Here is a 15,835-nt window from a genome sequence, read left to right as displayed (position 1 = left end):
ATTTGAGGGCAACCACAATGCTGATGCCGCCCGCGATTTAATTGAGTTTGACACCCCTGATGTACAGTATCTCACAAAAGTGAGTTAACTGATCACATTTTTGTAAATATTTTATTATCTTTTCATGTGACAACACTGAAGAAATTACACTTTGCTGCAATGTAAAGTAGTGAGTGTAGAGCTTGTATAACAGTGTAAGTTTGCTGTCCCCTCAAAATAACTCAACACACAGCCATTATTGTCTAAACCGCTGGCAACAAAAGTGAGTACACCCCTAAGTGAAAATTTCCAAATTGCGCCCAGATAGCCATTTTCCCTCCCCGGTGTCATGTGACTCGTTAGTGTTACAAGGTCTCAGGTGTGAATGGGGAGCAATTTGGAAAATTTTAATTTCCAAATTGGGCCCAAAGTGTCAATATTTTGTGTGGTCACCATTATTATCCAGCAGTGCCTTAACCCTCTTGGGCATAGAGTTCACCAGAGCTTCACAGGTTGCCACTGGAGTCCTCTTCCACTCCTCCATGATGACATCACAGAGCTGGTGGATGTTAGAGACCTTGAGCTCCTCCGCCTTCCATTTGAGGATGCCCCACAGATGCTCAATAGGGTTTAGGTCTGGAGACATACTTGGCCAGTCCATCATCTTTACCCTCAACTTCATTAGCAAGGCAGTGATCGTCTTGGAGCGTGCGGCATATGGTCTGAGCACTGACAGGCTGACCCCCCATCCCTTCAACCTCTGCAGCAATATGCTGGCAGCACTCATACGTCTATTTCCCAAAGACAACCTTTGGATATGACGCTGAGCATGTCCACTCAACGTCTTTGGTCAACCATGGGGAGGTCTGTTCTGAGTGGAACCTGTCCTGTTAAACCGCTGTATCGTCTTGGCCACTGTGCTGCAGCTTAGTTTCAGGGTCTTGGCAATCTTCCTATAGCCCAAGCCATCTTTATGTAGAGCAACAATTCTTTTTTTACAGATCCTCGAGTTCTTTGCCATGAGGTGCCATGTTGAACTTCCAGTGACCAGTATGAGAGAGTGAGAGCGATAACACCAAATTTAACACACCTGTTCCCCATTCACACCTGAGACCTTGTAACACTAACGAGTCACATGATACCGGGGAAGGAAAATGGCTAATTGAGCCCAGTTTAGACATTTTCACTTAGGGGTGTACTCACTTTTGTGGCCAGCGGTTTAGACATTAATGGCTGTGTGCTGAGTTATTTTGAGGGGACAGACAATTTACACTGTTATACCATCTGTACACTCACTATTTTACATTGTAGCAAAGTGTCATTTCTTCAGTGTTGTCACATTAAAAGATTTAATAAAATATTTACAAAAATGTGAGGGGTGTACTCACTTTTGTGAGATACTGTATATGGAACATATTAGGTCAATGTCATTGACCCAGTGGGGCCATGTGGCCCCTATTAGGTCAATGATGTCACAAGCATCCCCACCCCTCCCACCCACAACTCATTGTCCCATTAATGAGAGCTAACATCCAGCTTCGGACCAAACCCAAGGTCCTATTACCTTGTGACTCATTGACCTTCAACATTTATGCAGCCAGTGAAGTCTAAAAAGTCTGAACTCCTTGCTGCTTACTCCAGGTAAACTATAGTCAGGATAGTTGGCAATCAGCAATAGCAACTTTCATATGACTATGTTCATAGGCTCCCTTTAAAGCTAATCACACACAGTCAAGTTTTGTTCAAATCGAATCTATTATATCAGCAGAATTTTGCAACAACTCAGCAGTGTGTGATGTGGCCAGTCAAGTCCCTCCACCCCAAACTCCCTCATCCATGTCTTTATGGAACTTGCTTTGTGCACTGGTGCGCAGTTATGTTGGACCAGGAAGGAGCCATCCCCAAACTGTTCCCACAAAGTTGGGAGCATGAAATTGTCCAAAATGTCTTTGTATGCTGACACCTTAAGCATTCCCTTCACTTGAACTAAGGGGCTAAACCAAAACAATGAAAAACAACCCCCACCTTAATCCCCCCTCCACCAAATGATTTGGACCAGTGGACAAAGCAAGATCCATAAAGACATGGATGAGCCAGTTTGGGGTGGAGAAACTTGACTGGCCTGCACAGAGTCCTGACCTCAACTTGATAGAAACCTTTGTGATGAACTAGAGCAGAGACTGCAAGCCAGGTCTTCTCGTCCAACATCAGTGCCTGACCTCACAAATGCGCTTCTTAAAGAATGGTCAAACATTCCTATAGACACACTCCTAAACCTTGTGGAAAGCCTTCCCAGAAGAGTTGAAGCTGTTCTAGCTGCAAAGGGTGGGCAATTCAATATGAAACCTATGGACTAAGACTGGGATGCCATTAAAGTGGAGTTCCACCCTAAAATGTAACTTTGATCCATCTTCCTGCTCCGGGTCACCTGAAAAACAAATTGATAATCGCAATTTTTTTTACTTACCTTGTTTTAGAAGATAATATACTTACCTTACTTCCTCTTCCTCCCTCGGCGGCCACGGCGAGTCGTCACTTCCTGGCTTGCAATGATTCCTGGGAGCTGAACGTCATCGCTCCCAGGAATCAATGCATCTGCACCGGCCCCGACGTCAGTTCCTGCAGCGCTGGACAATACATTTTCAAGGTAAGTATTTCTTCAAAAAGGTAAGTGCAACCCAGGACAGATCAGAGGCTAGCCATTGTGGAATGCACTAGCCCTGACTGTCCCGGGGGTATTTTTATGTATTTTTTTTTGTTTTAGGTGGAACTCCGCTTTAAAGTTTATGTGCATGTAAAGGCAGGAGTCCCAATACTTTGACAATATTGTGTATGTTTAACACTCTGTTCAACTCAAGGTAGGCCATGCTCTGCATTTTTGTTTATGAATCTTAGATTATTCCAATAAGATTGTAATGTGTGCAGCCCAGTGGCGGAGCTAGACTTTTAAAACAGGGGTGGCAAAGGGGTGGCAAGGTATTATTTTGGGGGGTCAATATATAAAGTGTCATTTAGTGTCAGATTTGTCCACCGCAATGTCGCAGTCCCTCTAATAATCGCTGATCGCTGCCATTACTAGTAAAAACAATGAAAAAATAAAAAGTTCCATAGTTTGTAGATGTAATAACTTTTTTGCAAACCAATCAAAATACACTTTTACAAAAAATATGTGGCAGAATACATATTAGCCTAAATGTATGAAAATAGGGGGGAGCTGTAAAGCACTGTGGGGAGCTGAAGAGCCCTGGGGGAGGGGGGACTAAAGAGCACTGGTGGGGGGGGCCTGAAGAGCTCTGGGGGGTACTGGAAAGGGGGGGTGTAAAGTATGCATTTATTAGATACAGAGAAGAAAAATACATCAACATCAGCAGTTCTATGGCACATCATTCTTTGTCAGTTAAACACTCTGACCTATACATATCTGTGAACACTTGCAGATTAATATGTGCACATTATTCTAGGTATATTGGGGACAGTGGCGGCTGGTGCTCACAATTTTTGGGGGGGCGCAAACAGAAAAATGTAACAGGCATTGCTTTGCGGCAAAAAATGCTGTAAAAAATTGCGTGACTTTGAGGTCGCAAAAGTGTGAAAGGGGCCTTCAGTAATTAAGGTATAGTGTGCCCCCTTTCAATGCAGAGAGACCAGCGTGCCCCCTTTCAATGCAGAGAGACCAGTGTGCCCCCTTTCAATGCAGAGAGACCAGTGTGCCCCCTTTCAATACAGAGAGACCAGCGTGCCCCCTTTCAATGCAGAGAGACCAGTGTGCCCCCTTTCAATGCAGAGAGACCAGCGTGCCCCCTTTCAATGCAATGACCAGCGTACATGCCCCCTTCAATGCAGTGACCAGTGTACATGCCCCCTTCAATGCAGTGATCAGCATACATGCCCCCTTCAATGCAGTGACCAGCATACATGCCCCCTTTCAATGCAATGACCAGCGTACATGCCCCCTTCAATGCAGTGACCAGTGTACATGCCCCCTTCAATGCAGAGATCAGCGTATATGCCCCCTTCAATGCAGAGATCAGCGTACATGCCCCCTTCAATGCAGAGATCAGCGTACATGCCCCTTTCAATGCAGAGATCAGCGTATATGCCCCCTTCAATGCAGAGATCAGCGTACATGCCCCCTTCAATGCAGTGACCAGTGTACATGCCCCCTTCAATGCAGTGACCAGCGTGCATGCCCCCTTCAATGCAGAGATCAGCGTACATGCCCCCTTCAATACAGTGACCAGCGTACATGCCCCCTTCAATGCAGTGACCAGCATACATGCCCCCAATGCAGTGACCAGCATACATGCCCCCAATGCAGTGACCAGCATACATGCCCCCAATGCAGTGACCAGCGTACATGCCCCCAATGCAGAGATCAGCGTGCGTGCCCCCAATGTAGTTACCAGCGTACATGCCCCCAATGCAGAGATCAGCGTGCGTGCCCCCTTACCTACCTGGAGCGTCAGCGGGCAGCTTCTTCTCAGTCCCGGTGACCGGCGGCGCATCTCCACGAGTCCTTCCGCCTCCTCCTCGGCTAATGGCAAGGGGTTTGTCTTGTGGCAAATGGCAAGGGGTTTGTCCTCCCTCCCCCCCTCGGGCACTCACATTCTTCTTTCCCCCCTCCTCGGGCACTCACATTCTTCTCCCCCCCCCCTCGGGCACTCACATTCTTCTTCCACCCCCCCTCGGGCAGTGGCACTCACATTCTTCTTCCCCCCCCTCGGGCACTCACATTCTTCCCCCCCCCCTCGGGCACTCACATTCTTCTCCCCCCCCCCTCGGGCACTCACATTCTTCTTCCACCCCCCCCCTCGGGCAGTGGCACTCACATTCTTCTCCCCCCCCCCCTCGGGCACTCACATTCTTCTCCCCCCCCCTCGGGCACTCACATTCTTCTTCCACCCCCCCTCGGGCAGTGGCACTCACATTCTTCTCCCCCCCGCACTCACATTCTTCTCCCCCCCCTTTGGGCACTCACATTCTTCTTCCTTCGGCTCTCAGAGCAGCGCTGCAGCCAGAAGAAGATGGAGGGGGGTGGAGGCGGAGCCAATGCTAGGCGGCAAGGAGAGGAATTTGAAATCCTCCTCCGCTCCGAGAACCTCTTCTGCTGTCATGACGAGAGGAGGAGGATTTCAAATTCCTCTTCTTGCCGCCTAGCATTGGCTCCGCCTCCACCCCCCTCCGTCTTCTTCTGGCTGCAGCGCTGCAGCTGAGAGCCGAAGGAAGGAAGGAGGTTAACGATCCATACGAGACCTGGGGCTTTTTGGGGGCACACTCGGGGCTGAAGCTCCGTTCAGCCACCCCCCCCCCCCCCCGCCGACACCACTGGCTGTGTATAGTAGCAGGAGTCCAGTCTTCCCTGCTCTCCATCCGCCTCCCTCCGCACGCAGCTCCCGCCCGTACGGCGATCCCCTGTGATTCTCCCGCTGCCCTGCCATGCACCTGGCCACCCCCGCCCAAGATTGGGGTGGCAACAGGGGTGGCAAGGGCTTCTTCTGGGGTGTCAATTGCCACCCCAGCTAACCCTCTGGCTCCGCCACTGGTGCAGCCAATCTAAAGCTGAACTCTAGGCATTTAAAATATATTCCAGAATAGCCACAAAGTATATAATTCCCATTTGTGTGCACCACATGTCTTTGAAAACAAAGATATTACTATATAACACAGTAAAAGTAGTAAAAGTAGCAATGACATAATCACTGTGCTGCACATTGTCTGTGCAGAAAACAGAGCTGTGGGAGGGGCCTAGAAGTGCCATCTACTACAGGCTGCCTGTAGAAAACTACAGGAGGGGGCGGAGACAAGACCATCCACCAGATACAAGACCAGATCTAGAAGAAATACACAAAGCACATTGAGATTAATGTAAGGAAAATATATACGTAACTCTTTTATTCAGACACTTTTTGCTTATCCTGTAGTTCGACTTTGAGGAATGTCTTCTGACAACTGGTTTGTGGGTTGTTACTGATTTCTTTTAATGCGCAGAGTTAAGGGGCTTCTACTCCTAATTTAATGCCTTAATAGGCAAATTAATTTATAATTACCACAGACAAAGAGCCCATAGTTCTGGGATCAAAGGGATCTTAACACAATAAGAATAGTATCTGTGTATCAATAAACATCTGTGTCATTTGTTTTCACATGCACTTTAGCTGGAAGATGTTTTTCTTGAAAAAAAAGGAAAAATTGAAAACAAAAGGGGAAGTCATTCTGGGTTATGCAGAAAATTCATAGAACTAATCCTAGCCCGTCATAGAATAGAGCCTTTTAATTACTGATACACCTATACTGCTAATCATTTTAGTTTACAATGTTATGTTGACATCACCGCACTGCATAGGTCAGGTACTTGGACACTTTTATCAATATGGATTGAATCATTTGTTATTTATTTTTTATATTTTTTTGTTATTTATTTTTATATTTAAATACTGATATTAATTTTTTTCGTGGTGCTTGGAGCACCCACTTGCTCCTCATAATGTAATCCAATCTAGATGTCTATAGCCACCTTCAGATTTCAGAGGCAATTCCTGGCTGCTGGACCAAGGCAAACATTTATTGGCTAGTTGGGTTTTCCCAAAAGTCTGCTGCCCCCAAAATAACACTGGCTGTCTTCTTGATGCACACACAGACATAAAATACATATCTATGCATCCATGGTCTTTTCTGCAATAAATACATATCTCTACAGCGATGGCAAAGCACCCCAAAATCCAGGGGATCACCTTGTTTTTCACTCATTCTCTGCATAGTCATAGACATAGCTAATTGTTCTTATTTTGCAAGATATTCCTGATATTTTTTTTCTAGTTTATAAAGGATTTATATGTCTATATATGTACTTTAAATAATACAATTTTTTTGTTATACACATACTGGATGTAATTCTCTGTTTGTGCTCTTTATGTGCAAGGGCAACACCGTTTTATGTCTTCTGTATGCTGGATGTATTTCTCATTATCTGTTCTTATTCTGTATGTATAGGTGCTACAGAGCAGCACTTCTCTTGTTCTGTATGCTAATTGTAATTTTCAATATCTGTTCCTATTGTGTATGCAAGCCTGGACTGGCCATAGGGCACAGGGCAGCCAGACCACTTGTCCTTGTGGAGCCCAAAGCTGAGCTGCCCCTTGAGCCTGCGCCGCTCATGCGGCTGGCTGCGGAGAGGCTGGATGAGCGGCGCAGGCTCGGGATCGGGGCTTGTGGGGGGGGGGGGGCGTAAACAAAATATCAGCTGACTTGTGATGTGGGAGGAGCTAAAGGAGGTCTCCCCTGCGTGAGCTGTGACTCACAGCCTGTGAGGAGACACCATCTCCTGATCTTGAGACAGGTGACACAGACTGTCACTGCCTGACATGTGGAGTGAGCCAGAAAAAAGTGCCAATGATTATATCCCCCAAGGTAAGAACTTGTCAGGTGGGGGGAGAACTGGGGATATGGTGACCGTGGGCGTTGATGATGATAGGAATGTAGGCTTCCATAGGAGGACCAGACTTTATAACTGGTGTGTGACCCCTCCACCTGGTGGCATTCCCTATCTCTCCTGTCTACCTGGCTCTGCCCTCCTCCCCCCACCTGGCTGCATCCCCCCCTCCTGTCCACCTGGCTTCATCCTCCCCCCCTCTCCTGTTCACCTGGTTCCATCCTCCCCTCTACCTGGCTGCATTCCCCCTATCCTGTCCACCTGGCTCTGGTCTCCCCCCCACCTACCTGCATCCCCCCATCCTGTTCACCTGGCTCCATCCTCTCACCTCTACCTGGCTACATCCCCCCTATCCTGTGCACCTGGCTCTGCCCCCCCACCTGACTGCATCCCCCCTATCCTGTCCACCTGCCTCTGTTCCCCCCACCTGGCTGCATCCCTCCATCTCCCGTTCACCTGCTCATTCCTTCCCCCCTCTCTCCTGTCCACCTAGCTCTGTCTTCCCCTCACCTGGCTGCACCCCCCTATCCTGTCCACCTGCCTATGTCCCCCCCTTCCCACTTGGCTTCATCCTCCCACTCCTGTCTACCTGGCTCCATCTAATGTCCACCTGCCTTCATCCCGCCTCTCCTATGCACCAACTGGCTCCGTCCTCTGTCCACTTGGCTGCATCCTCTCCTCTGCCCACCTGGCTTAGTCCTCCCCTTTACCTGGCTGCATCCCCCCTCTCCGCTGTCCACCTTGCTCCATCCTTCCCTCCACCTGGCTGCAACCCCCCCTCTCTCATGTCCAGCTGGCTCTGGCCTCCCCTCTACCTGGCTGCATTCCCTTTTCTCTTCTGTCCACATGGCTTCGTCTTCCCCTTCACCTTGCTGCATCCTCCCCTCCTGTCTACCTGGCTCCATCCTCCCCTCAACCTGGCTGCATCCCCCCTCTCTACTGTCCACCTGGCTCTGTTCTCCCCTTCACCTGGCTGTATCCCTCCCCCTGTCCTCCTGGCTCTGTACTCCCCCTCCACCTGGCTGCATGCCCCCTCTCCTGTCCACCTGGCCCTGTCCTCCCTCTCCACCTGACTGCATTCCCCCCTCTCCTGTCCTCCTGACTCCATCTTCCCCTCCTCCTGGCTGCATCCCCCCTCTGCTGTCAACCTAGCTCCATATTCCCGTCCACCTGGCTGCATCCCCCCCTCTTTGTCCACCTGACCCCATCTTCCCCTCCACCTGGCTGTATCTCCCCTCTCTCCTGTCCACCTGGCTCCATCCTCCCCTCCACCTGGCTGCATCCCCTCCTTTCCTCTGTCCACCTGGCCCTGTCCTGCCCTCACCCTGGCTGCATCCCCTCCTCTCCTCTGTCCACCTAGCTCCATGCTCCCCTCAACCTGGCTCCATCTCCCCTCTTTTCTGTCCACCTGACACCATCCTCCCCTCCACCTGCCTGCATTTCCCTCTCCTCTGTCTACTTGACTCCTCCTGGCTCTGTCCCCTCTTCTCCTTCATTCACCTGGATGTAGAGCAATTGCCCTTGATGGTTTGTTGAGCCAATTGCCAGATGCTTTTGTTTTACAATTCTCATAAACTTATATTCTGTTCACAATATAATATAGATAACATATCAAATGTTGAAAGTGAAACACGTTGAAATGTCATGCCAAATATTGGCTAATTTTGGATTTCATGAGAGCTACACATTCCAAAAAAGTTGGGAGAGGTAGCAATAAGAGGCCAGAAAAGTTAAATGTACAAATAAGGAAAAGCTGAAGGAACAATTTGCAAGTTATTAGGTCAATTGGCAACATGATTGGGTATAAAAAGAGCCTCTCAGAGTGGCAGTGTCTCTCAGAAGTCAAGATGGGCAGAGGATCACCAATATCAGAAAGGAGTTTCTCAGAGAAAAATTGCAAAGAGTTTGAAGTTATCATCATCTACAGTGTATAATATCATCCAAAGATTCAGAGAATATGGAACAATCTCTGTGCGTAAGGGTCAAGGCTGGAAAACCACACTGGATGCCCGTGATCTTCGGGCCCTTAGGCGGCACTGCATCACATACAGGAATGCTACTGTAATGTAAATCCCAACATGGGCTATTTATTATTGAAAACTTTTTAATTGTGTGATAATTCACCATCACCAATTTTAAAAAAAATTTCTGCAGTGAAGTATATATATATACTTAAATTCCCACACTGGGTTGTATATTGCACTCATTCACGAGCAATAAGTTATATAGGATATCAAATTATGTACTGTCTTTAGCGCTGTGTTTTTGGATTTAACATGGGCTCAGGAATACTTCCAGAAAACATTGTCGGTGAACACAGGCCACCGTGCCATTCGCTGTTGCCGGCTAAAACTCTATAGGCCAAAAATGAAGCCATATCTAAACATGATCCAGAAGCGCTGTCGTTTTCTCTGGGCCAATGCTCATTTAAAATGGACTGTGGCAAAGTGGAAAACTGTTCTGTGGTCCCATAAATCAAAATTTGAAGTTATTTTTGGAAAACTGGGACACCATGTCACCCGGATTAAAGAGGACAAGGACAACCCAAGTTGTTATCAGCGCTCAGTTCAGAAGCCTGCATCTCTGATGGTATGGGGTTGCATGAGTGAGTGTGGCATGGGCAGCTTACACATCTGGAAAGGCACCATCAATGCTGAAAGGTATATTTCAAGTTCTAGAACAACATATGCTCGCATTCACATGTCGTCTCTTTCAGGGAAGTATAAAAAGAAATAACTGCGCTAACCTTAAAGTGCATGTATAATCAGAATTGTTAAATATGCATAAAAACCGGCTAGTAAATATTGCTATTATATAATACCATCAGCTTAAACATTATTATAACAGTATAAAAATTAGCAGTATAGAAATGTCTTTTGTGATAAAGCATTCATCATACAGAAGAAGGAAAAAGTGCAATAGTGCAGGAAATAGTCTCTTCAGTGCAATATCGTGCTGAATTGGCGATACTGTGTCCCTTCACTGGTCAGCTCGGGTGTTATATGGTAAGAAGACTCACTTACCAGATGTAGTGGATCCCTAGTGGCATACGCCAGCGAGGGATCAAAAGCACTTTATCTCTTTGCCTCCAGGCTCCTGTGTGTATTTAGGGTCCACTGGATATGGTTTATGCTCCCAGGTGCTAACGAACAGGGGACTCCTCCTCCACGAATGTTTGGTGGTTCAAGATGTAAAATATAGAAAGCAAGGAACTTCTCCTCGTGTAGAGTGTTAAAAACTCCTTTATTTTATGCTTTTCACGCACATCAATATCATCAAAACACTCCAAGTTCCATTAAAAACACTCCCAAAACAGCATAAAGACGTGCACTCTTGTGCTAAAAAACTCCACTCCAAAAACGTGGGCAATTATAAAGAACTATATACAGTCTTTGTAAACACAATATTAGGTGCTCCTGCCCTGATTCTGGTGCTTACCAGCCTCGCGGCTGAAGTTTTTCCGTGTGTAACAGTACCTCCACGGTACCCGGAAGTGGGATCTCGGCGTGCGTTCAACCAGCGGGCTCAGAGCGAGGCAGCGTGCGTACCAACTTGACGCGTTTCGTCAGAGATATGACGTCTTCGGAAGTTGTACGCACGCTGCGTAAGCCAGATTAAATAGGCAATGTATAGGTCATATCCACTATTGGATCCTCCCTGTTGTTTACATTTTGCCTACACCGGAAGCATCTCTCGATGTTCAGTGTTGTACTATCTTAATATGCAGATATCAAAGTTCATTTGTATTAAATGATCCAAACGTATTTTAGACCATTTCTATTATATACCACAGAATTGAGACATATTTATTTTGATAATTCATTTATCTATTTTTACTATTTAGGACCACTACTCTTAGTATGTCCTAATAGGTGCAAAATAATCAATTTAAGTGCTCAGTGCTTGGAATACTCCTCGTGTTATAATTGTGTGTTGAATAAATATGTGATTAAATATCAATAAATTTATTAATAATATCGGTGAGAAAAATTATGTTATTATGTGTGAGTACCTCACCAGTGTGTATCTATTTGATCTATCCCCCTAAATATTAGTAGTGCGGGATTTCTGTTATGGTGTAAATGCATAGATACACTATGTTTTTTATATCCTTTTCTGATGTTGTTTAAGTGTTCTCCTACTCTCGTGGACAACTTTCTTGTAGTGCGGCCTACATATTGTAGGCCGCACGGGCAGGTCAATAAGTAAGTTACATGTGTGCTAGCACATGTTATCAGCTTTTTTATCTGATATTCCTTTTTTGTACTATTAGATTTAAAAGCAGTCGTTTTCCTGGTTCTGTGTTTCACTGTTCTGCAGGGTTTGCATTTGCTGCATGAATAAAAGCCTTTGAAGTCTAAAAAGGATGTCATCTTTTTAGGTGGATCAGGGACATTGTGTACCAACCTATCCTTTAGATTAGGTACTTTGCGATAAATTAATTTTGGCCTTGGTGGGAGGATAGTTTTAAGGGTACTATCCCTCATCAAGATGTGCCAATGCTGTTTGACTACTTTTTCAAACTGTCTAAAATTTCAACTAAATTGTGTGAGGAAGGCCACATCAAATTGGGTATTGTGGTCAGTTGGGTATTGGTTGTTTCTATCTCCCAGTAAAGTTTTTCTCTCAATGTTATGGATCTGAGTGTCACCAATTGTTTACGGTCATATCCCTTGTCTGTGAACCGGTTTATTAATACATCCGCTTGTTGTTGATAGTCACTGTCATCTTTGCAGTTTCTCCGCATCCTTAATAGCTGTCCCTTTGGAATCCCCTTGATCCACCTAGGGTGGTGACAGCTATGGGTAGGGATGTATCCATTACGGTCGGTTGTTTTAAAAAAGGTTTTGTATAAAAGACAGGTTGTTTGTAATAAATAGTTAGATCTAAAAAATTAACCTCTTGTTTATTATATGTACCAGTAAACTTTATTTTATAGTTGTTAATATTTATATCATGTAAAAATTGTTTAAGGGAGTCCCCTCCGTACCTCTCCAGATTAAAAATATGTCATCGATGTACCTTTTATAAGTTAAAAGATTTTTATTGTTTTTTCCAAAAATATCCTCCTGTTCCCACTTACTAAGAAAAATGTTGGCAACACTAGGGGCGTACTTAGCTCCCATAGCTACGCCCCTGTGTTGCCTGTAGTACTGGCCCTCATGCCAGAAATAATTGCTCCCCATTGCTAGGTTGAGCATCTCCCCGATTAGCACTTGTTGTTCTTGTTTCATATTTGTTTTTTCTTTTAAGGCCCACATGACTGCCCTTAGTGTGTCATCTTGGTCTACATTAGTATATAATGACTCAACGTCAATAGTTGCCATAATTATGTCTGAGTCACTTTTTACCTCATCCAGAACATTAATTAGCTGTTTGCTGTGTCTAAGGTAGGCTGGATAAGATTGGGCCAAAGGTTGTAAGTAATAATCCAAGTATTCGCCTATCCTTGAAAACACTGAGTTTATCCCACTTATAATGGGTCTCCCCGGTGGGTCCAGCTGATTTTTATGTACTTTTGGTACTTGGTATATTATAGGAAGTCTGGGGTGATTTGGTATGAGGTACATATATTCTTTGTTATTTAGTATTCCTCTTTTATGGGCCTTTTTTAGAAGTTGCTTACATTTGTTTCTGTATTTATTAGTAGGGTTATTTTTAAGTTTTTCATAAGTCGATACATCATGCACCAGTCTATTTAGTTCTTTTTTGTACATATCTTTGTTTAGGACCACAATGCCCCCCCCCCCCCTTTATCTGCCAGGTGGATTACCACATTTTTCTTTTTTTCAAGTTTTTTAATGCCTTCCCATATATCTTTCTTTCTTCTTCCCTTGTTCTTTGTTATTTTCTTAAGGTCTTGTGTCACCATAGATTTAAATGTTTCTGTGTAGTAATTATTAGGGTTTTTGGGGTTGAAAGTAGATTTATTTTTTAAACGACTATGCTGGTATTCTGTGTTAATGTCCATAGGGTTGTTGTTCTCTTTATTATGTTAATGTTTTTTTATGTTAATTTTCCTAATACATTTATGGAGGTCTATGAACATTTGAAATGCATTGAACTGTTTGTCTGGGGCAAATTTTAAACCCTGATCTAATACTTTGAGTTCCTCTTCAGAAAAAATGTAATTGCTCAAATTATATATCCCCTGCCCTAATGTTCTCGCTTCCTTTTTGTGGTGCCCCCCCCCCCTGCATCCTCTCCTTCTCTTTCCCCTCTTCCATATTCCGGTTGGTGGGATGGTGGTGGTGGGGGTGGTGGGTAGTATGGGTAGGGTTGGTACCAAGGTTTGCCTCTCCCTCCCCTTCCTCTCCCTCTGTACGGTTGGTTCCAACCTCTGTTTCCCCTGGGGAAGTGTGGGGGTCCCGGCGGGTTCCCGTAATCTTTGTTGGGAAAATCCCGTTTATAATATTGGTTGTAATTGGGTTGGTGGTATTCCCCTTGTGTATGCTCTCTATGATACGGGCTCTGGGAATATGGCCTAGGTGGGTTTTTGGGTGTTATATTATGGTTAGATCCTGCCGGGGTATGTATATTATTATTTTTCTTTTTATTAGAATAATTATTTCTTGCTGGGGTTTGAGTGGGCTGTGCCTCATAGTCCAGGGATTGATCCTGGTCTATTTAAATTGGAGATGATGCTTCAGAGGCAATTGCCGGTTCCTCCTGTAATTCTTGCCACTTGTATACTACTTTGTTTTGAAAATCTTTCAAGTTCCTTTGGTATTTTTTGATTTTTTTACTTTGAGTATCCCGGTCTATTTTATCCAAAAATTCTTTCAATTGTTTGTATCTCTCTTTATATTCCGGGGAGTCTACATGCGGTTCCAATTGGCCTTTGATAGTTTTTATTTTTTCTGTTATAGTCCCTATTTTCTTTTTCCGTCTTGATACTATTAGTTCTAGGAGTTTTTTCTCGCTGTTTTTGAAAAATCTGAACCATTCCTCTTCCAATTTTTTATCTTCTATTCCGTCATTTGGGGCTAAGTCCCATCTTAACCTCCTTGGTGTGATATCCTCCCTAATATACTTCTCTAGGGTAGTGATATCCCACCAAGTACGGATCTGTTTGTCCATATTGGACTTTAATGTCTTAAATAATTGTTCTAGGTTATGGGTGTTGGTATTTGTATGCCCTCCTGCAAACAGGAGGTCTACATCAATTTTCTTATTGCCGGTAAAATCAAATATATCATACATTTCCATTTTCAGGGAAGACCTTGCATTTTCCAACATGACAATGCCAGACCACATACTGAATCAATTACAACATCATGGCTGCATAGAAGAAGGATCCGGGTACTGAAATGGCCAGCCTGCAGTCCAGATCTTTCACCCATAGAAAACATTTGGCGCATCAGAAAGAGCAAGATGTGACCCAGAAGACCTAAGACAGTTGAGCAAATGGAAGCCTGTATTAGACAAGAATGGGACAACATTCCTATTCCTAAACTTCAGCAACTTGTCTCCTCAGTCCCCAGACGTTTGCAGACTGTTATAAAAAGAAGAGGGGGTGCCACACAGTGGTAAACATGGCCTTGTCCCAACTTTTTTGAGATGTGTTGATGCCATTAAATTAAAAATCAACTTATTTTTCCCTTAAAATGATACATTTTCTCAGTTTAAACATTTGATATGTCATCTATGTTGTATTCTGAATAACATTTTGAAATTGAAAACTTCCACATCATTGAATTCTGTTTTATTCACAATTTGTACAGTGTCCCAATTTTTTTGGAATCGGGTTTGTATTTAACCATGCCCCTTTAAGCCCCTCCCACTTTTAAACACAATTTGACCACACCCACTGTTCGCGGCGGCACGCTGTGCTCTGCTTGGGGGCACCCAAAGGTGTCCCAGGTCTTTTAGAATCCTATAGTGTATACTACAAAAAAAAAATGCAAAAAAAACACGTAACATCGATGCTGCCGCTGAGTGGTAGTTGCCTGTAAAAACTCAGTGGAGGAAGACAGAAAACAGAATCTCTTACACATTGTGTGTAGCAAGATTCTATTTTCTACTTCCACTTGAAGCAGGCTAAATATAACTAAAAGACATCAAGAAAATGGTAGTTGTCATTATTTGTAATTTGGTTTAAAAATAAAAAATCTTGGAGGTTGCACATAAGTAAAGTCAAGTTGTATGATCACTTCTTTGGAATAAAAGAAATCGTACCATATATGGAGATTTTATTGCACACATTGCATTATCTATAAGGATTTTGGTTTTCAAGAAGTCACACTAAATCATCTTGTAAAGAGACTTTATTTTGAAAGTTGTATTATTCACAAGCATTTAGTTGTTTTATTTAAATGTTGTATATTTATTTGAACATGTGGATTTAGGATAAAAAACTGAACTGTATTGTTTGATTTTTGTTCTTCACACATATATGAGAGTGTAGGAAGGTGCTAGCATCTGAGG

Source organism: Pelophylax lessonae, assembly GCF_965119305.1.
Source record: "Pelophylax lessonae genome assembly, chromosome: 7".
NCBI lineage: Eukaryota > Metazoa > Chordata > Amphibia > Anura > Ranidae > Pelophylax > Pelophylax lessonae.
This window is presented reverse-complemented; position numbering follows the sequence as displayed.